The sequence below is a fragment of the Embiotoca jacksoni genome, unplaced genomic scaffold (assembly GCF_022577435.1).
Source record: "Embiotoca jacksoni isolate LCO1_2020_lvr unplaced genomic scaffold, fEmbJac1.0.p SCAF_49, whole genome shotgun sequence".
NCBI lineage: Eukaryota > Metazoa > Chordata > Actinopteri > Embiotocidae > Embiotoca > Embiotoca jacksoni.
In genome coordinates, this window is record NW_027185402.1 from 1,785,678 (window position 1) to 1,809,617 (window position 23,940).

General features: G+C 41.2%; 1 protein-coding gene across 38 annotated transcripts in view; it reads right to left on the reverse strand.

Annotated features, from left to right (window-relative positions):
- The window catches only part of LOC138210910 (receptor-type tyrosine-protein phosphatase delta-like), a 348,424-nt gene that overhangs the window by 217,087 nt on the left and 107,397 nt on the right, over positions 1-23,940 (reverse strand). For all 38 annotated transcript variants that reach the window (XM_069170312.1, XM_069170313.1, XM_069170306.1 and 35 more), the window contains exon 5: positions 704-776. The gene's annotated coding sequence lies outside the window, so the exon portion shown is untranslated. The remainder of the gene's footprint in view (positions 1-703; positions 777-23,940) is intronic.

Below are 23,940 nucleotides of genomic sequence, written 5' to 3' on the forward strand. Positions count from 1 at the left end.
ATGCTGTGAGAAGTGTGAATGGGTGCGTCATCTAACAACATAGCCTTCATGTGAGAACAGACTTGTTAAAACAGTAGACTGGCAGCAGTAGAGATCCCTGTACTCCAGAGGGCACCATTAGCATGCTTTATGTGTCATTATTCTACACAGAGCAATAATACCAATGTCTTGCAGGTAAATTAAGCATCAGTCCAGTGGAGTCACCAAAAAAAACAGCATCACTGAAAGTAATCTGTAAACATGAGTAAAATGGTTGATTTAAAAAAAAAAAAATCTCATTACAACAGTTTACTGAATAATACTATAACCACAGCTGTTTACTTTTCTACAATATGTGCTAGTTTAAAAAAAAAAAAAAAAAAAATTAAAATAGAACTTTTTTGCCAAGCCGAAGAGCTATTTTATGTCAAATAATAAAAGTCACACAGTCAAGGAACCAATTTCCTGTGACTGAGCAATAAATCATGTCTAGACATGTTTTCTTTCTATACTTTAATCTAGTCTAACAACATTCAGCTGTTTGACCCTTGATTTGATTTCTATGGGTTGACATTATTATCCTGTTGATATTGTTTGGTGCCTTGACATTTGAACACCAAAAAAAGAAAAAAAAAAGAAGGATTTTGGCCACCAGCAATCAATAGAGTAGTACGTAGCAATTTCAAGGGACATTTTTTTCAGGGTTACAAAATGTGGATCTTACCCGTTTGGAATGATCAATTGCGATTGCTGCCTCGGACCAGAGCGATGAAAGAACAGAACTCCTCAGAATTTCCCTGGAGGAAGAGAGATGAAGAGGTCAGGATGCGTTATGCTTAGTTTATTGTATCATTGTCCGTTCACCACTAAACACTTGGATCACGTGGACTGGAGATCGATGCTGAGTTTACGTACACAGTCACACATTGAGATGAAAAGAGACGAGCATGAACTAACGCACACCGTGACCTCTCAGCTTTGCCGTGTTATCATCATAGTCCTATTAGCTTTGTAAACATTCTCCATCTACTTTGAGGAAGTGATTTACCATTATGCATAATGAGCGCTGCTAAAAATAGACCCCTGCATGAACGCTGACAGTTTCTCCACCTTATAGTGAAGACAGCATAGCAGCATGTTTGTTTTTGTCTGCTTGCAAGTAAATCATTTCTGACAGCGACTCTTTCTCCCACACTCTTAGTTGTGTACATGAAAGGATGAATATGAGCCTGACATACGCACACACTGACCCACATAGATGGCCGTGAGAACCATACACTAAACATATGTGGAATTTTTATGGATTTTGTCGATTGCCGGGTTTATATTCCGGATGGAAAGGAACAGTGCAGCAAAGGAGCCTTAACGGTGTCCAAGAAGCATAAAGGATTTTCCTCATTCTTGAAAACACTCAAACATATTTAGATGGACACAAATATCAACAGTCTTCCATGTTTGCTTCAGTAGGGAAGTAGATCACTAGCCCAAAATTGTCTGACAGTCCGGAAACGTCACAGCAGCACCAATGATTGACAGATCCCCACCTGTGTTTTGTCCTGCATGGAAATGACGCTGATAACTAGATGTTGGACACCGTGACACACGCTACATCTTCCATCTACTGTCCCCGTGCAAGATCCTGCGTCTTCAAAGCACTACAAATGTTCATCTAGCTTGACCTTTTTGCATCTACAATCCTACTTCACCCCCCCCACCCCCTCCCCACACACTACTTTCCTGAAGCACTTCATATGCAAAAATCATGTTAACTTCCGAGATGAAAGTTTCTTTCTCCCTCCCCTTCTTCATTTTCCACCATCTAAAAATGGACTCCTTTCATTATGCGAGCCAACAAAGAGCAGTCTGCTCATGCAGCCCATTCCAAGCATACTGATTAATTAGCTTGTATAATTAGCTTAATGATTTAGAGAAACATGGTCATGGCCACCCAAGAAGCTATGCTAATGGACCCTGTCTGCAGCAATTAAAATGCCCATAACTTAACAATGGTGGTTTAAAAGTCCAGATAGCGGCTGTGAAAGAAGTAGGTGGTCCAGTAATAGACATAGTGTTGTGTAAATGAATACCGTTGTACTTATCTCATTGTTAAATTGTGTTGCACGTCGTGTGTTTGTATTGAATAATATTCCCCAGAAGTGCAGACATCGCTGGAACCCTGAGAGCTAATGAAGTGTTCTCCTTTCCTACTATGACCATTAATTTCAATGCCAGCCATTTCACTCGGTGCACTTAGACCTCAAATTAGACTTGGAATGTGACGCAAGATGCTGAAAGTGGAAAATCTGCTTTGAGTGTCACTGCGAGCAAATTTATCTTCCGTCTGTCTTATTATGCCATTCTATATAATTTCGGTCTGCCAGTTATGTTAACTCCTTCTCTGTGTGAGCATGCACTGTAACATGCATGAGTTAGGATGTGCAGTTGTGAACTTTACAGTTTCCATGAAATGCAAGTCAAAGCAGACAGTATCTCTGCTCTCTGACAGTAGCATCAGCATTCCTGGCTGCACTTCAGACATAAATCGCCCATTTATGACCTTCCCCTGAACAGTAACCAACAGAGACACAAGCTCGACTCATAAAACCACCCGAATGTTGAGATGAAGGTTAAGATATTACTTATCCATACATGACTTCTAAAACGCCAGTCAAGTGGGAGCAGTTAAGAAAAATTTCATCCTTATTTGTTTATTTTTTTTAGTGCTATGATTCAGTGTTTGGAAGATTTCTCTCAGTCATAAATGACTGGTAATGCACTACTCACTTTAGTGCTGACAAAGCAGAGGAATTATGGTGCCATCAAGCTTGTACAAACAGCACAGGAAATGGACTCGGGTATGGAGGGCTATTTTAATGTTTATAGCAAGACCTCAGCAAAAAAAAAAAAACAGCTTCAAGCCTGTTGCAAAAACTGGCAATCAGATGCTTTAGAAATGTTAACTAAAACACTGTAGTACTGAATACTAAATATTAGTTAAGGGTAGCACTTCAGGGATTCATTGCATATACTTATGAAGTAATTCTATGAAAAATGAGTACCTTATTTGAATGGTAATCACATACTTGCTGCCTAATTGCACACACCATGTTTCTGAGCACAGAGAATGCATGTTTCAGTTATATTTGGTCTCCGTTCAGCAAATAGTTGGTGAGCTTCTCCGTCTGCAGTTTGTTGTTGGGTGAGAATCCGCCATAGCAATCTTTTTCAGGGGAAAAACAGCAGCCTGAAACATGGTGAATTACAGTGGTGACGGGGAACCCAAACTGTAAAGATTTGTGCCATAAAATGGAAATAATGAGCTGAAAAGTGTGAATATATTTTGTAAAGCTGGGTGTAGTGTCAGGTGCTAATTTGGTGTGGTGACTACAAGGGTCATCTTTAACAGAGTAAAGTTATTTTACATTGTACATTGCTTGATTAAATGTTTTTATATTTTTGCCATTTTTGGCCGAATAATAAAACATTAAAAATTAAAAAAAAGAACCTTCAAAACAACACTGAGGCATTAAAAAAAAGTGAGACCCCATAATTAATTAAAACGGGACTGAAAAAGTGAAGCTGACAAAGATGGCAAATATAATGTTGTCAGTCTAAAACTGACAACTTAACAGCACTGCCGTTTCCAAATTGTTTTTGCATTTCCAGTGGAGTCCATATGCCATGTCCCTGAAAGCCTGTTTAATGAAAACAATGTAAGGCAAATGAGTCATTACGATTCACAGCACTCCCAAACACACTAATTGCCACACAGACTTGATAACGGTCTGTTCGTGTCTGCGTGTGCATGTTGCCAGCAGGTGTGACGCAAATCACTTGTGTGAGCTGAACATCACAGTCCCGAGTTTGACACCATTGTGTCAAAAACTCTGTGCTCAGCTCGTCAGCTCTGGTGCGCTGTGCCCAAACAAGCTGGCTAAAAAAAAAAAAAATAGCATTTGGGAAGTGATCTGCCTTTCACTTCCACATCTCTCTGTGTACCCACAGCTGCCTCTGTGGCATAGGGTAGCATCACTGTCAGACATAGAATTAGTTATAGACTATATCATATGTCTATTCGGAATCGGTGTCATGAAACCCCAAAAAAGATGTGCTGTGGATGAGGGGAGGTTTGATATTTTAGACACATTTGCATAGGTTTGCAGCAGTCAGCCGGCTGTTGGCGGGTATCACATTTGCCATGAGAGCTGTCTCAGTGAGGGATGTTCACATCCAAACTCAAAGGCAGAAATTCGTAAATTCACTTTTACGTAAAAGGTCTGCGCACATTTGGCCCGAAAAACCGACATGTGTTTGTGCTGTATTGGGAAAACTGGCTACTAGCATCCCTCCTCTTCTCAATGCAAATGCTAATCCTTTAATAAACAAATACGTTCAATCGAGTTCTTCCGCATTGCTGGGGATTTGCTGTACAATTTAAATGCAAACAGCTTTTTTTTTATTATTATTATTCTTACTCTCAGGATAAAGAATGTGGACGGCTACTGCTGTGGCGGTGAAGAATAGGTGAGTACAGATACACTATACACTATACATCTTTGTATAGTACCGCTCCCTCGTCTGCAGTCAAAGCCTCCTTATCAGCAGAGTTTTCTATCATGCTGCAAACTTTCCATCAGGCTGAAAGTGCTGCTCCCCAAAGGCTATCATAATCTGCTCAGCATGCATAATGTTAATTGTTCAAATATCTCATCAACACAGCAGGATAAGCATGCCATCAGTGCGAAGAGGGGAGTGAGTGAGATAGTGTGTGTGGTAGACAGGAAAGTCAGCGGGGGGGGGGGGGGGGGGGGGACGCAATGACACAAAGAGGGTGAGAGATCAGGTGAGATGATGAAACTGAGTATAAAACAGGAAGATGCAACGAGGAAGGACAGGAAGAGGGAAAACACATTAAGGTAAAAGTGGGAGTATTAGATAAAGAGGAAGAAGGAGGACAGAGGGGTAGCTTCATCTGCCTTTGGCACTCTGAGGAAACTCTACGCCACTATATTCTGTCCCTATTTCCAGTCAGCTTTGGAGAAGATGATAGCATTGATCATCTTCTTAAAAGACCGCTTTTCCTGTCACCGTATCACCTCACATCATTAAGATGACTGGTTGAGTTGCTTTAAAAGGTTTCTCTTATGTCTGGCAAAGGCTGCAAGCTGTTAGATGGCCTTCTACATACTTCCCTACCGTCATCTGGTGAGACTGCTGACAAACCTAAGAAGTGTCCGTCATATTGATTTCCAGCAAACAGCTCTGTTTTTAGATCAAATTTAATGAAAGGGGAGCAAAGGCAGGAATTGAAATCTACTTAAAGCTGTATTGAATTGTGCCCCATCCGAGGGCAGTCGGCATATTCACATGGACTGAGAATCTTTGTAATTGGAAACACATGTTCATCAATCAAAACCAGGTAATTCCATCGCATTCATTGCCTCTATGGCAGATATTCTATTTCTATTGTCCTGATGCATTACTTCTTTGATTCTTACACCCCCGGGTTTCCCTGAGGAGTTCCCATCTCAAATCTCATGAGTACCGAGAGGAACAATAAAGTAAATAGATTTTGTTCTCCAGATCGCTCACATTTCCTCCACTATAAATCCACTTGTCGCCGCATAAATCTTGGTGAAGTTTGGGCTGCCATGTGCCTCTGCTTATTAGCTGGCCAGGGATCAATTTATCACCTTTGAGGACAAAGAATGGAGGCGTCGGGGGATTCTCTCTATCCCTTTGATTTATGGAGTCGGAGAAGAGGCAGGGCGTTTTTGGGTCATGCAAATTCTTCTCAGCCCAAGTGCCTACCCCTCCTACCTCCTCTTTGTGTTGAATTAATTTCTTTGGCAGTGAGAGGAAGAGTGGAATCTGTAAGTAAATCAGCTGGTGGGAATGCAAATGAGAAGGTTAGTGCTTGTTTAAGTAAGGAGTAGCGATGGTGCTGCTTAAATGGAGTGACTGCATATCAACGGGAATCATACGCGTTCAGTGATGGCAGACATTAGGGTTGTTGGACTTGAATGAGTATTCCTAAAACAGACATTAAAACCCACAGTGCAGACCTTTGATTTGCCACAACTGCTCTAATGCAGTTCTCAGCTTGTACCACTAGTCTGTGCTATTGGTCTAGCAAATTCTTCCTCTGCACTGGTGACCCATTTTATTTTTCCTCGGAGGAAGCTGCAGGGATGGAGCTGCCCCACCTCACCTGTGCTAAGTGGCTATACCTCGTCTTGGCAAAGAAGATACAGTGGCGGGCTGCTGATCTGCAACTCTCGTTTGTATTTGTCCTCATGTAAATGATGGACCGGGGATGAAGGCTTGTGGAAAAATGTTTGTTCTTGTGAAGTAGAATTGACTTCAGTGAGGTTGATGGAGTGTTGCTGGTTTTGCATAGCGGTTACAAGGCAGGTTTGAAACATTGCGTCACGTATTGTTTGGATTCAAGTGTGAATCCAGTGTGATTCAACCTCGTATCATCAGACATTATAAAAAGCAGGGAAAGGCTGGTAAAACGCAGTTCGGGTTTGAGGATAAATAATGCACTTTTATGTCGGAGCGTTCGTTCTCTTTTGTGTGTGTGTGTGTGTGCATTAACCAGCTACACACTGCATTGGATATATAAAATTTTAATTTACAATATCTTCTCTATCGCACGCATTTCTCATTGACCCAAACTCCAACCCTTTTCTCTGTTTTCAATGTGCATCTTAACTACAAGCTGCGCGCAGGTTCCACATTCACAACTCACTCGCCACCGTCTTGGCTCTTGTCCACGCTCATCCCTCCTCATAACAAATGAGCCCGTGCTGGCCAACAGATTCCTCCAGCAGCTACCAGTACCGCCACATCTTTGTCATCTCTCCCCTTCCCTTCTGCTTTCCCTTCCTCTCCCTTTTTCCTTTTTCTACCTTGCTGAGGCACACGATAGCCTTTTTTCTCGTGGCAGAGAGCATGAGACTCGCCGTTTGCTGAGTGGGCAGCAGGGAGCGGAGGAGGAAAGAAAAGAAATAGAAAAGACTCAGAAGGAGGAGGGAGGAAGTGAGTTATCTAACAGGATTAAAGGAGAACAACGGAATGGAGAGCACTTAAAATACTCATGACATGAGCCCTCTTGCAAAAAGGAGATGAGTAACAATGGCTGAATCACTCTTGAGGTTCTCTATCTCTATACAATATGTTCTCTCTCTGTCCTTCTTCCTCTCTGTCTCTATGGCCATCTATGTGTCTCTTTCACTCTCCTTCCGTCTTCCCCTTTCGGCCTCATTTTCACTCACTGGCCAGGGAGTTGGATGGATCTCAGAGAAGTCATGTTAATAATGAGAGAGAGAGACATAGAGGGGGGGGGGTTAATTAACCAATGGAAGAGCTTCCAGCAGCGTCTACTCTAAGCCTTCAGTGGCTATTGTTAGATAGAGGGGGAGATCCTCATCATAGAGGTGGTCAGGAGAGAGATAAAAACTGATTGGGGATCTGCCGAGGCAGGATGAGAGATTTTCATTGAAAGAAAAACAAAACATAGCACATAAAGGGATTTTGCAGCAAGGCCAAGCAAAGTTCATAGTTACCAATTACTGGCATGCGTGTGTATTGAGTTGTCAACAGCAAATACGAACAAATATCCTTCCACTCAACCCCACCATATGGGAATCAGAAAGGTGGAACAACATGACAAATTTCCTCTGGGTGGATCGAAACTTCCGGGAAAGAATAGCACTTCAAACGATCGGCGTGCCTCGCCAGCTTCGCTGCCCGTCTGACTCGCGAAGATAGCAGCCGCCTGGCAGCTCGGGCCGAAAACACACACACGCACAGACAGACAGACAGACAGACGTGCTCCTTTCCTCACAGGTGTGGGCGCTCAATGGATTTTGCAGAAGTACCCACAAAACCCTCTTCTGCTGAACTCCTCAAACATCCTATCCCTCACCAAAAACACACATGGAGGCATCCCTCATGTTTTGTTAAAGAAGACGTGGCATACCTTTTGTCCAAACCTTGACAACTGCCTACATTTGGAGTAGATTTTAATGGAGCCAACTAATGTGTTTATATTTGCTATAAAAGATTCCACTCGGCGCATAATATCTGTGGACGATGTCTCTAGAGTTGCCGCTGCCTCTCTTTTTATATCACATAACAAACATGCGATGGCTGTGGGAGAGAATCTCTCTAGCCTTTGTAAATAGGGCACCATTTGAATATTTCACACACGGCTTGTGCTTATTGAGCATTCATTCCTTTTGAATAATTGCCTCTACCAAAATGGGGAGAGGAAAGTAAATACATATAGAAAAATAAAGAAGACCGCCAGTGTGTACGTGTTTGTGTATGCGTGTGCTGCATTCTGTTCTTATTCTCAGCAAGAGGTATCACGTCCTTGATATTTATGTAACGGATTCATTTTAAAGATGGTAAGATCATGGCAGTATGCACAAAATAATAACGACTTGGCCGCTTGGTAAATTGAGAGATTTGGCTTTTGGTGCCGACTCTCCAAAGAAAGGACTTAAGGAACTTTTAGGATTTGAAAGTTGAAAGATAAAGGCTTTGTTACACTGGGGATCTGTGAGTGCCTCAATTTTTTTTTTTTTAGGTCTGTGCCATGACAAGAAGCATTAGGCTGAAAAAAAAAAATGAAATAACTCAAAGGCATAATCAGTTGTTTGCAATGGCAGTGAAGAGTGAAAGAAAAAGGAGGCGATAGAGAGAAACCTTCACAGATGAAGGAGGGTTAAAATAAAACAACCTTCAGTGACCAGACGGTTTGTGCTGGCACATTTTGAATCCATGCCGACACACTCCTGATGTGTGACAACACGGGACAGATGGGAAAAGCAGAGGGAGAAGTAAATGTAAAGGCAAAAGAGAGGGAGGTTGGAAGAACAGAGGAACTGTTTGAGGGAAAATGGAGGAAGGAAACATGGCGGAGGGCGGAAAACTCGCCACAATCTACACATGCCCTCACAATTCCTTCAAGTGCCCTTTAGCAAGGCACTCCATCTGTTCCATTGAAGCTCCTCCATAGCAAACAGAACAGTGCTGGGCAGCTCCCAGGTGTGAAGTTGTGAATGAGTACGACCCTTTCTCTCCGTGCAACTACTCCCTAAGGCTGTTCCTGTAAATACAAATGTGTTCTTAGTCAACATGTCCTGTCTGATAAAGGATTAAGCCTTAAAGAGAGCAACACAGAGTGAGAACAAGGGAATGGAAGCAGCGGAGTGGAGAACAGCAGTAAAATAAATCACTTCAAAGATGAGGAAATTGAAAGTAACAAATGACAGTAGATAGTTTTAACTTGAGATGCAGAAAGGGACCAGCATTTCCATCAGAGGAGACAGTCAGGTCAAGGACGGCATGCCTTCCATGATTGCAGCTGATCTGAGACCTGTGACGGAGTGAGGCGCATCGCCATGCACTTGGCAATGACTGACAGAATACTAAAGAGCGAGTCTTGTCACTGGGAGGACAGAGAAAGTGGAGGAAGGCAAAGCGTCGAGAGACAGCGAGAGGGTGGATAGCAGGAATATTAAAGCGTTGGGGTGTAACCTGGAAAGTGGTACAGTGAGACTGAAACACAGCCACAGAAGGGGAGGCAGTCGAGAAGAAAAAAGGGAAACGGTGTGAATGGATATTAGGGAGAGTGGCTATTCACCTGGTGTTGATATGGATGAAGGAGGGAGGCGGGGATGGGAGGTGGGGATGGGAGGCGGGGATGGACGGCGGGAGGGAGGGAGGGAGGGAGGGATGGAGGTAGCAAGGAGACAGTCTAAAAGTGAGGACAGTGTGCAAAAGAGAGATAGGGGTTCTTACTCTCCTCTGGGAAGCTCTGAAGAAAAAAAAAAAAAGGGAGAGACAGGTGAGATAGAGTGAACGGGAGAGAATGGCGAGGGGAGTGAGGAGAAATGTGGGATGAAAGAAAAGTAGAGAGCAGAGGGGAAAAAAAAATTGGAAGGAGAGCAGAGATAAAAATAGAGAAGGAGACAGAAGGAGAGACATTCCGAACAAGTCCAAACTATCGCGCCTGAACACACTTATCTCCCAAAGTGCAGACAGTACATTATCGCCACTGGCACTAAAAACAGCCTGAATCATCAATAAATGAAATCCGGTGCAGGTAAACACGACGCAATGTTTCAAGCACAGAGGTATCAGCGCTGACAAAGGGGGTGTGATGGTGAGAGGATACGGCTGTGCAGACGATTTCTCATTATCTGCTGTGCGTCAGTTATTAACGCTGTGTCCATTCGAACATCTAATTAATGCAGATAGCCAAATGCCAAACCTGATGAAATACCGTGATGAGGGATTAGCTGGAATAACAAACGCTCTGACCGGCATAACTTTGTCTCCCTGATTAGGCGTCAGAGAGAGGAGGGGAGAAGCTTTTCTGGATCACTTAAGTCTCTCTTACTCTTTTTTTTTTTTTTTTTTTTGTCTCTCTCCCTCACTTTCTCCTCCTACCTCCACTTCAGTGTCCTTAATGAAGACTTTTTCCTTCTGCCATGTGCCCCCATTCTCCCAACTTCCCTCCCCTCAGTCGCCGAGTGCTGTCCTAATTCCATTCTGATAGATGGAGAAGGGAAGAGGCTCATTAAAAAATGGCTTTTCTGATTGTGCTGCTGCTGTTTTCTCAGTTGAGTGGTGTGTGTGTGTGTGTGTGTGTGTGTGTGTGTGCGGAGTGTGTTGCATCTGGTCAAGTAATTTCCAGGTGCTGTTCGGGAAACTGGTTGGGTGGTTCAGCATGTAAAATAAGGGAAATTGTTATTTCCATGTTTGTGCTGCATTGTTTTGCAGCAGCGCTCACCCCTCCATAGACTTTACTTTGTGTTTCATGAAAAGGGAACAGGTGAGAAAACAAGCATGTGGCTGCTTAGGGAAGTAAAATGCCAGATTGGCAGTGGTGGAGATATTGAGACTTGAGCAGGTGAGTGTAAGGCCTTCTCTCACATCTCAACAACAACAGGTGAAGGACATGTCGGGAGAAGATGAACCAAAACACACTTTTCTTAAATACAATACGGGTTTTTTGTTCCCCCCTGAAGGCAAGTGCCCTGCAACAAACTGAACATAACCAAACTAAATGCTCTTTCCACAGTGGAGAACATACTCTTCCCACATTTACTAGGAAGCATTTGCTGTTGAACAAAGAACAGCCTGTTCCGAGTTGGCTGGGGTGTTAACACAAGAGTCAGCAGGGACTTTAAGTCAAGTCTGTAGATGAAGCAGTGTCTTAATAAATATCAGCAGCAGAAGGATTTGTGCTCTCCTCCGTCCAGTAGTTGGATGAGAGCTATACCTCCCTCAAGTGATACTCCAATAGCATAAAGCGGGAAGAAAAGAGTAATAGCTGACCTGGTTCAGTGCTTAACAGCAACTCTGAAGTTCACTGGTTAACATGTTATGTCCTGTATTATTATTTTTTTTTTTTAATCTATACCCAAGCTGTAAAATACATGATAGTTTTGTCGGGAATGAAGTGTTGGAACCATTTCTCTGGCAAAGTGACATCTTGGAGTGTGGTTGCCGGGCAACCAGCATAGATTACAAAGTAGTTCCAGCACGTGACTCCCTGTAAACCCACACCTTTTTTATTTCTACATTGTGGTTCGTTTGAGATTAAGCCAACCCGATACATTGTGTTACTTGGTGAGTTTTCAAGGGCGCCGGTCAGTGTATTTTTGAACTGTGAAGAGAGCTTCCATTCTTTGTCAAGCTGAGCTAATCAACTTCAGGCTCTGTCCCCGCTGGTGATGCAGAGGCGCGGCATATGAGGCTTCGATCCCGGGCGAGATAAAAAAGCAGTGAATTTCCCAAAATCTCAATGTCAAAAGAAAAACAAAAAGGGTGGGGGAGCTGGGAAACATCAATATGCAAACAATCATTTTGGAAACAAAAACTCCAAAAACACAGGCTGTGAATCATTCATTTGTAATCTGAGATATACTGTGGTTTTAAAGAGATGCGGAAATCAATGAATAGGCCTGACTTTCTCATGTAGAAATGAAGCTTTGTCGTACTGATGGAGAACAAAAAGCAGGAAAGGACGGAGAACGGAAAAATATATCAAATGTGGAAATTATACAAAGTAGTGACGTGTAATGCAAGTTGGTAATCACTCCAGCTGAAACCTTGCGGGGGGAAAAATTATATTCTGTCCAAGCTTCATCCAGTAGAAACTTGCTACTCAAATGTGTTTTTAAAAGGCCAACACCGACGTCATAATGAAGCTGCATGTTTCTCTAAAAGCATCTGTATTTTGAAAACCCGTGACAAACACCGTTTCCCCTTTGATTACTGACATTTTGTAATTGCCGATTTGTGGTGCCGCTGTCCATGAACCAAATGACAGGGATAGCTGTAACCAATCCTGACACCGTGACTGGGTTTGGGAAAATGTGAGGAGAGCCCTAATTATTTCTATCATCCATAAAAGACCGAGGTTTAGGTAATTTCCTGTGTTGGTCATCATCAGAATCACTTACAAGTTAAAACTTTTGTTTGCAAACATTTAAAACTATTTACTGTATCACATTCTCAAATTGTTCTTAATTATTCAGTTAATACTATATAAGTTGTGACATTGGTTAATTGAGATATGCAAACTGCAACATAAATAATTCAGTATTCGCTGTTACATTTAAATTTACCTTATTTAGTCCAAGTCCCAGAAGACGATCTTAGTAGTAATATACTAACACTATTCAGAGCGATAAACAATGAGCAAGACAATAATTCACTATCTTAGTCAAGAGCACTTCTGTTTGATACAAAGGAGCCTCCAACAAGGAGGTTAACAAATCAATTGTACACGTATCAATCCAAAATAGTGATATGTAAAATTAAATCCATATTAGAAGCATATACCTGTGAATATAGGCCCAACTATCATCATCAACTGGCCATTACCACTTTCTTGTAAATTGCAAACCAACGAAAGGCATTTAGGTTGTCAGAGAAAAAACAGTAGGTGTATAAAAAGTTTAAACATCTGATATCTGAACATCTTGTATGTGCTATGGGACAGTGTGAGGTGCACAGACCTCCATCCCGACACACGGCGACAGAAAAATAAACATGAATGTGGAACGACATGCACAAATTCCCTGAAAGATCACACGGCGACACCTGATAGGCATCACTCCACCATTTTCCTCACACCCGGTAGATCTTTGATGATATTGGCAGCCATATAATGGGTGTTACTAAACCCAGCAAATGCTCTGAATGCTTGTGAAATGCAGCTAATATGAGGTCATTCCATTGCAGCACATTGCCTACTGATGCACACTTTTTTTTTTCATGTTGTGCTGCAATATTTAAAGATAATAATGTCCCCTTCTTTGCTACCTGATAAAATACACCAAATAAATACTACGATAAAGGTACATTTTTCCTTTGTGAGACTGTCATTTGCAGAAATTCCGATTTAAAGGAATGAAAATGAAACTGTAATTTTCATAATTGCCATTAGTTTTTTTTAATAGATTGCACATTTGATCCACGATATGATAAATGGTTACCATAATTTTCAAAACTCAAATTTGCTCATTGAAATTACTTCTTTTGTTTTCGGACCACTATTGCAAAACTCAAAGAAATTCCTATGAAAAAACTGAAAATATATAAGCCAGAACTGTTTATATTTTTATTGGACTTTTTACTGAAACACCCAATATAACATTGTTGTTGTTTTGTTTTTTTAGATGACATCACTCAATCTTGCGTACAGTCCATCCCCTTCCACACCTTATTCACAGCTATAATCTGTATAAATAGCTTTCAGCCCCTGTGTCCTCCCACATGAGACCCAGCACGCATAATACTCTTACACGTAAGGGCTCTGAAGCACAGACGTAATCTCACACATATCACTGTTGGGGACAGACGTCTCTTTATGCAATCAACAGGCCATGAACCTCACGCATCTCTTAAAATATATAAAGACGTGCGACCTACACAGATGCTGCAGTTCCCATGCATGAATGCACAGCCACGGATGTTTAACCAAAAATAATACAGCTGTAATTTATGTATATGAAACAGAAGTATGTTACCGCAGTGTAGGTGAGCTGCAGTACACGTGGTTAAGTGAACTATTTCAAATATTCATACGCCAGTTTCAGATGCCTCCGTCATTTTGTTGCTAAAATTACCATCCTTTTGTTATGAAAGTGATTCAATACACCATTTAAATCTGCGCATCAATAAATTAAAGCGAGTCACACGGGAATTGTCTCCTCGCTGTCAGCTTGTCTTATCCAGAGTTTGGTTCACTCACACGCTCTGAGGATGGCTGTTTCCATCTCTCTTTTTTTTTTTTTTTTTTTTTCTGTTCCTCACTGCGCACACAATGCTGCCAATTAGTTAATGGCGGACAGTGAGGCGAGAATCCAACCTTTTTGCTTCGAATTTATTTCCTCACATTTGCAATTCAAAGCTGCAAAGGAAATGGGAAAGCACTTAACAAGCCCAGCGCATATATGATTATGGCCCAGCATGTGACCGTAATGGGCAGTGTATTGGAGAAGACTGCTTGCACATATCGAAACGCACACGTGAGCAAATACTTAAAAGCAAATATTCAATTCACCTGCGCTTCGCAGCAAAGCTACTACAGTGTGACTGTGTATATGAGCACAGCAGCAGAAGGCAGCCTATTGCAGGATGTAATTGAATTCAAGCCGACTTTGATGCTTATGTGGAGTTCACGGGGCCAAAACTATTCAGAGGCAGAACATTTATTCTGCTTTACATTTATGCAAACACTCACACAGAGCAAACACATGCAACGTTTGTATTTTGCTTCTGCATTCACTGTAATACTGAAAACTGCTTCATATGAAAACTGTGTGGGGCACGGTGTGGTTTGATAGGGTGACAGGGTGGGTGGAGTTGTGCAGTGATGTAGCACTCTGAATGCATAGAGCTTTGTACTTTATAGCTGATGTCATGCCCATTCCACAGATTTATCGATGACCCTTAATAAAACTGTAACATTTGATAAATTTGCTGAGTGGGAATGATCAGGGTGATAAATAAAGCAACTGGTAGACTACAGCTGTGATGTACACTGTAATTGTAATAGCAGCGGTGCAGGTCTGTGTGGGGATAGGGGGCAAATGGAGCCTGCAGAGTGAGCTGCATGCTTATTGCCTGGACGGGAGCCCTAGTTAACGGCGGTAATGTATTCTCGGGCATCAAAGGCTCAAAGTTGAGAGTTTTAAAGGAGCTCGTCACTATTGATTTTGAACGAAGAGCAGCTTCCCCGGTTCATTATATGAGAACTCTCAGCCCATACTTTAGACAGCGAGGCCATTGCACAAATAACAGGAAGCTCGGGGTGAGCATTCCTTTGTTGTTTAGAACAAAAATGTGTTTCAATCATTTGCTGTTTTGCATTCACTGGCTATAAAGTATAAGCCATGGCTAATGAATACCATCCGAATGACTTGAGCCCCTGGGGCTTTTTCACAATTAATACACATTTTAATTGAGCACAAAGAAATGAGACCATTTGGTGCTAAACAGTAACAACAACAACAAAAAAAGGAGAAGGATGGGGGCTAAGATGTAATTGCTGTGGTTTTCTCAGGCTCGTCTCAAGGAGAAAGTGTTTTTGTGCTTGTAGCCTTTGAGTCTACAGAATTGTCAAAACAGCTAAAAAAAAAAAAATCATGCATTTTCATGTGCTTTGTTCGGGTGCAGTTTGTGCTATGTATGTGGAGTGTCAAATTTAGTTGTGCGAGCATGCAACGGTGGAGTCATTCAGTGTGAAACTGCTTAAAAATGATGCATATTCATTTAGTTATTTTAGGTTGTTTTGGTCCACTTTGTGCAGTGGGAGTATATACAAGTATGAGAAGTATGTAAAAATGTATTAATTATGCGTGAGTTATACCGGCTGCACTGTGTATCAAAACTTTCAGTTAATTCATTCAAACATCAGATGTATCTAAATTGCACAGCAGAACTCAGAATGTGCTTGAACAGACGGCCAATTGTTTATGGCGGACTTGGAGAGTATTAGACAGGAAAAAGTGTAAACATCAGTGTGGGCAATCAATATCTCATTAGGGTGTCTGCTTTAGTTCATGTTTTGTCGCTTTGCATTCTCTACACACTCTTTATCGGATTGGTAACTACAGCCATTCGGTGGGAAGGGCAGAGCACTACACGGCACGAGATACAGGAAAATGGACCTCCACTGATCCCTGCATGCTTTCTGCACACTTGCTCCGAGTCCATCATCCCGTGATATGATCGGCAGTTTGAAAAACATCCAAGCAACACAAGTTGTTCACACTCCTGAATTTCTGGCAATGCCATCATCCTTTTTTAGCATATTTTTAGACGGAGGGAACCGGGGACAGACGATAGCTTGTGGTGCCGGTACTCTCGGAGATAATGCAGGATGAGCCTGAGGCATAGGAGGGCTGGAAAACTTCTCTTGTCAGTTTAGATAAGAGGAGGGAAATGGGACTGGTTGCTGAGGGACCAGCTAAGTGCTTGTCGCTGTCCCTTTAGTTTACCAACAGCAGGCCACTATAGTGCGTCTGGACAGGCAGATGCCCATCCCACAATCAATTGTGTATGGGGTCCATTTCCAAATGGCTTGTCAAAAATCAAGCTTGATGAAAGTAGGTGTAAACTTTGCAACTGAATTGCGATTCAACTGTCACACTTTGGACATTTTATCTGATGGAGGTGGCAGGGTGGAAGAGTGGTTCGAGCAAATGTCCATCAAGCAAAATAACCAAATTCAAGCCACTATATCAGCAAGCTTCTGCCCTGCTGAAGTGTCCTTGGCCATAAAATATCATCTTAAATTATCTTCACAAATTGTTCCTATTAAATTCAGTTTACTCATCACAAGCACCACTCAGCCTGTGAACAGTTGTTCAATGTGACACTGGAGGGAGCTTTCAAAAGTTTGATCTAAAAAAGAAATAATGAAAAAAAAAAGTCTGAGGATGTTATTGGGGGTATTTTGGTTGAAGCTTAAGATTCAAAATGGCCATCAGAAATGCAGTGTTACAAACTTGGGGTGCAGATTTAGGAGGAAAGGAGCATCTAGTTAAAGATGATTTCCAGTGGCATTATGAGAAATGTAGGAGCCAGCATTTTGGAGCTTGATCGATATTGAACTGGTAGCTAAAAGCCAGGATAGCAGCTGCTCTTATTTTGATTCTTTATGTGAATCTTTGTTTCATGTTAGTTGTTTCTCAACTGCCCTGAAGTAAAATACCACATTTTCTGGAGTGGCCCTTAAATACTTTAAACATATTGACAACTCTTGAATGTACTTTACTTGTTTGGCCCTCAGGAACATCTGATCACACACTAAAATGCATTTCTACTCTCCTATTGTTGATGATTGATTTTCCTCATTGGTCGTTGTTGCACTGTTGTTTTTAGATATATGTATGAGGAAGTCGCTCAGAGGGATGTCTGTAAAACATCTGTTGTGGAATACTTGAAAGGGAAGCAATGCTCATGTTGGGCCACGCTCGACTGACTCAGCCTTCAAAGACAGTATTTTCAGGCCACTGTGCTTTGCCCTGTGGCAAAGACAAGGCCGGGGTCACTGTTAATATAGGTAAAGAACCATCTCTGCTCTAATTACTGCTGCTTGAATCCAGAGTGATTACAGCACATTTCATTATTCAATTTAGCACGTGATCTCATGACATCACTTTCATTTTAACTGCTTTACTAATCTTCCCAGAGGGGACTTTTGTTTTATGATGTAAATGCTTCATGTCATTGTGAAATGGTCTGAATGGGTCTCACTAAGAATCCAAAATAGTATTCATTAGGAAATAACTGGCAAAATGGCGCCAGGTGAAATTGTGCTGAATGGTGTTCAACCTTGTGGGACATTTAAAGGCTTCAGAGGAAAAGGAGCTTAATTTCTAACAGACCTGACCCACTATTCTTATCTCTTACTGTCTCTTTGCTGGAGATATTTTTGTTGTTTACGGTGCAGCTTGATTGATAAATAACAGTGTTCACACAGTGCACAAAAATTTCACCCACCTACCTACCGTCGTCGAAAGGTCAGCTGCTATCCAAAATGTGTTTATTGTGAGGGTAATTGCACCAGATTGAACAGTGAAATACCGTCCCCTCCTGTCGGTCCCTTGGAAGATTAGCACCAAGGCCATCAGCGGGATCGATCAATGTGCAGGCTTGTGGCTGCTTGAAGGATGGGAAGGTCAGCAGCTGTGATATTACTCTCGTTGGGAGAGATCTGGTGTCGGAGGCTTTAATTTTCAAGGGGCTAAATAATAGGGTAAAGTTATGGACAAGGAAGGAGTAGACTGACATCAGCGATAAGACAACACAAGAGATTCGGAGCCGGGTGAGTGACTGCCAACGACACGGACTAAACTCTCTGGGAAACCTTTGTCTTCCTTGGATATTTTCATTAAGATTCCCATGCATCCTGAACTAGTGTTTTCGTAATGAGCTGTACATGATCCTCAGCTGCAGCTCAAACAGACCAAGCTTTCCCTTCTCTTCTCGCAATGAAAGATGGGCGCATTTTTGTTTCCTTCGGTGCAGTTTTTAATGCTGTGCACATCCTCTGGCGGACTCAGATCATCAGAGAGAAGGAGCTGACTAATCTCAACCCTTAAATTTATTCATGTTCAATAAAAGCTATTCATCAGCTTAAACCTGCCTGTAAGTTCAAACTAAATTTGAACCACCTGGGAGAAATCTAAATGACTCGAAGGCAGCGGTGTTAAGCAGCCCGGGTGGAAGGAGTGTGAAAGAGGGGTGGGGGGGGCAAGAGGGAGGAAAATGTGTCCCAAGTGTGACGCTCTGTGAAGGCAGCAGGAGAGAGAGTGAGTACCTCTGTGCGTGTTGATCAAGGCTTGGCTATTGTCCAGTCACTGCAAACAGTATCACAGGTGACTTGTCTTTGGCAGGCTATGCACATTGATTATTGATTGCTTAGAATGATGGGAGTAGAAGTGTGGGAGGAAACCGAGAGAGCAGGGAAGAGGATAAATCATGAGAGTTCAGTGAAACGAATCATTAGAGTTTATGATAAACCAGATAGAGCAGGAGCTTAACGATTGTTTTTATGTCAGAATTATGTGCTTTTTTTTTTTTTTTTGCAGGATTTTAAATTTAACTTTAACAAGCTGCAGCAAGTTTAGGCCAAAAACTATTGATTTAATTTACAGTAATGAAAAACAGTGGCCAACAAATTTATTCAGCTGGAGCTAATTAACATGGGCAAAAACAGACATATTGGCTGGCTGTAGTTAATATGCTGTCTGTATTCAGGTGTCTCTTTGTTCATGCTCGGTCAAAGTCTCTTAGAAAAGATAACACTGGGCAGTGGGCTGTCTCTTTTTTTTATTGATTTTTTTTACAAGAAGTAGTAATATTATTTACGTGAATGATTTCAATAATTATATTGATCAACACAGATTGCTGGCAGGAAGTAGGAAGTAGCTTTACAGTAGTCACTGTAAATGAAGGACAGCTGGTGTGCAGAGTATGTTCACGTCATGTATTTTTAATTGTGTAACCTTAAAGTTTTTGTATTGAGACTTTGAGAATTCATTGTTGTGGAGCAGCTCGTCTTGTCAGTCTTTAAAACGAAGGTGAGCGTCAGCGGCTAAAATGCGGAGCTGCCAACAGCAGCTTGAGATGTAATCAGTCTGATATTAAAACGCTGTCAGACCTGACATACCAGCAGTTTGTCAATATTGATGTAACTGGACAACTCTGCAGATGACCACTTTTGAAGGACATGACTAGATTTTATAAATTATTGAGGAATGTAAAATATAGCACGTATGTAATATCTAATCACGGTCATGTGTTGTTTTATAATATTCACACTACAAATACAAGCTTGTTCATGAACTGAGAATAATGCGCAAGTTAAATAATAGAAACTCTGTCCTATTTAAAATATCTGTAACGATAATGACAATTAGTTATTCTTTCTCAAAGCATTCAGCCCTGACTAGAACAAAAGAAAGAAATAAAAACTGAAAGATTGAAGGCATGAAGACTCACTCTGGAGCCTGTGCTATGTTTAATGTGCAGTGGACCATGAGACTGCACTCTCCACCTCAGTCACACCCTGCTGTTCTCCTCAGGTAAACACGCAACCCAAACCCAACAGATGAAATGAAAAAAACATACACACGTACACACACACACACACACACACACACACACAAACAAAGATCTAAAACTACCACCTCTCAGACTGTGCACAGCCAGCGTGGACCTTTTGCACAGGTGAGAAAAGAAACGTGTAAGGAAAGTGCATTTGTTTTTGGTGGTTGATGATTTAATAAGTTCTGCTGTAGGACACCGTTTTTCCGAAGATGTTATTTTTTTTTGGGGGGGGTGGCAGCTTGCGTTTGAAACATAAGGTTTGTTGAAAGCTTCTCGGAGCTCATCAAACAAGTACAGATTCAAGCGTGATAATTACTTCTACCATTTGCGGCTTGACCTCAACACCTTCAGCTGCAGAGGGTGAGCCGAGGGGGTCCCTATCTGTTTTTTTCTGTCTCCTCCCACGACTCTCTGCGTTCCTTCTTGCATTGCGGGCGAATGGGACATCGGAAACATCAATTATTCCAGTAAACAAGTTTGGCCATGTAGAACATTCAATTATACATTAAACATTAATAGCGCGGGTTTATTTCACACATCCATTAGATTGTGCTAAACATGGATACTCAATCTTGTTAATAAAGCTTGAGTGACTTGAATGTGGTTTTTTTTTTTTTTTTTTTTTTCAACCAACAATTTAATCAGGGAATAATAGCAGTGTGATTGGCTGGCATTTTGTTACAGAGAAGCTTGAAGTCGGCGAATCGCAGTACAAAGAGGCAAACTATGGAACTGGATGAAAGAGGCAAGAAGTGGATAGAATATCGAATATAGTGGATAGTATATTGCAAGACCGACTGGAAGAGGGCGGGTGAAAGAGCAATAAGAACAGCAGAGAACACTCCACCATGAGAATCACCTTTTTAAAGTGAGTGTTGGATGAGGGCTATGGTAGTAAGCCCCATTTCTTTCTGAATAATACACCTCTGAGACTCCGGAGTTAGATCCTCAAAAGCCTCAGAAATACTGTGCAGGGACGCCCAGCGGTAGTGAAGCAGAATTGTGATATTCATGCTTGGAAGTGGACTCGTTGTTTGCATTAACCCTCTGTTAACACAGTTAATTAGGGGATAATGACTTTGATTAAAATTCTTAGGCACCGTGCTCACCAATGATGGTATGCATTACTCAGACTTTGTCACAGTGTATCATACTTATAGTGGATGAGAGCCATTAAGTTACAAAGGCCTTCATAAAAGCATGTAGATCACGGCTTATTTTACTAATTTGACATCGAGTGTGTGCTGTGAGTAATAATAGACATGATTCGAAAGATTAGGGACAAATTTGAAGAGGTTTTCGATTTGAAGTCAAATACAAATTTGCAGAGTTTATTTTGCACTTTAAAGATAAATAAATAACTCTTATTTCAGGATAAAGCAAGTTTTGAAATATAAAAAAATACACCAGGCATGCTATGAAAATAATTAGTGCAGTTCTGTTGCATTAATTCAATAGTGGAGTCTCTTACAATAACAATGCTGCAATGTATTTTACGTGAAGAAATACAAATAACATCGACCTTTTTCATGGCATACATGTTGACGTGTCTTTGTATTGAAAGCCCAGCTAGATAAATGATCGTTTTAGGTCCATTAAGTGTCCCGCTAAGCAATGACGGTGAACAAAATCTGTGCAAAATCAGGACCTCCCTTATGTGGGATGCTTCTCTGACAATGACATGTCAAAATGAGGGCACAAGTGAGGGCTCTATCTTGCAGCTGCGATAAAGCACACCAAGTGCCATTCTAGTGTCTTTGCTAGCTTTAAACCAATGAAGTTGGTGCTTTTTCATTTTCCAGGTTGTTTAAATAGCAACTGTACTTGCACCCATCTGAGTACCAGTGTGCGCGTTGGACGCATTGTTGGCGCGTCTTGAGACGGCGGAAATAAATTGTGCGATTGATCAAAAAAAAAACCTAGTGTGAAGTCAGTGCTACTGTATTCCACTGGTATTTTCAAAGAGCATTATTGAAATACTCATATGTGCCTAAATGGGGAGGTGCATAACTCTGCTTGTTACGCACAGGGACATGAAGCAGTGCCCAAACATGCAAATGATTAAAAAGGAAATATTATAATCGTCATATTAAATGTAATATAAATGTAATTCTTTAGGACGTTGGGCTGAAACAAAACAAGTAGTAATTTCCCCAATAAGCAAAATTTCAAATTAAAATTGTTTTTTTTGGAGCCTGCTAAAACTCCCTGATATAATGTTTAAGTGCATAAAGTACAGTTAGTACACTATACAACTAAATAAGATGTAAATGTTTTCTAATATCAGCAGATGTGTTTACATCATATATGTTTGTTTGTACACAGAGTACTAATCGGACTTCCTTAAGCTATAAAGATCAGGCACAATTATTATTTTTTTACCTTCAGGTCAAACTGTTTAGTTATGGTATAGATTGTGTTGTGATATTCAGTAACCGCAATCGTTGCATTCAAGAATATACTCATTAGCCTTTAAAGCATCGGTTTTATCTCAGGATAATACACTGTTTAGTTTTAGCTGTCTTCACATGTCCTTGTGGCACTTGGTTTGCTTGGAAAGCCACAAGAGCATAGTTGAACTCGCACCTGTGTTCAAGGCTTCGGTGTGAGCGATGTGCAGATATCACACATATCAGGCATGTCTGGGCATGATGCCCAGCGCTCAGAGAAGAGAGGGGTTCACTTCCTTCTCTTCTCACCAAACAGGTGCTGACTGCAACATAGTCAGCTTCAGTTAGATATACAACTATGTTCGTATCAAAAAACCCAGTACCCTTTTATTTTTTTTCCAACCGGTCGTTTGATGCTGAATTATGCAAAAGCTTTGGCTGAATATTTTGTTTTTCGTCAGAGGGATAAAGTTTTTTTTTTTTTTAGCTGTTAAACATCAAATGGGATGTTTTGTTTTAACAACCAAATGAAAAAAAGTTTCACCCTTTACAGACAAAAACACAAAATTTAGACAAAATAACCCTGGTAATTTACCCAACTGACGTACAATAGCAACACAGATTAAAAAAAATGTTTGTCCCTCTAAGTAAAGTTAAGAAAACACAGTTGGCAGCAAAGGCAACACATCTGCAAAGGTTCTACACTTTTGTAAGGTGTGAAACAAACTTGAAGTATGCTGAGCAAAGTTTGCGAGAAAGCATTAACAACTCTGAGGATGAAAGCATATGGTATATCTGGAAACTCCAGGTGACGTGAGTGGGGGTAAACAAGAGCTTTACACTTTCGGAAAGGTGTGGAAATCAACATCCTACAGGAGGCATACAAAAACGTCCCTGCTCAGTCCCCCACTCCACCCGGCACTGCATCAGCAACAAGGGGATGCAACGTGCAGAGAGGCAAGAAACTAGCATGTTCTCAAGCTGGAAGGCTGTTAATTGGTGTTCATCACACATTCAGGGGGCGTCATTCGCCTTTCTAAATTTAAAGATATTGCTATTGCTATTCTCGTGGATGTGTTAGAAAAGTGTTTTTTCCAACAACAAAAGTGGGAAAAGAAAAGTTGCCTCAGTGTTGTGTAATGCTTCTATATGTTCCAGTGTCCCATGAGTCATGTATTATTCAGCATATCACTGGCACCATAAGCGTGTGTTCTCCCTATGGCAAATTTTATTCCTCATGTTGTGTTGTTGACAGCTGTAATAGCTGCTGCTTTTCTCGCTACTGATTTCTGAAATCATCTGGATACAAGACAAAAGTATAAATGTCAAATTTATCACAGTTTCAAATAACTAGTGTTGTGCAAGGAAGTGAAGATAAGTAGTTTGTTACCGTTACTAATCTACTATATCAAAAGTA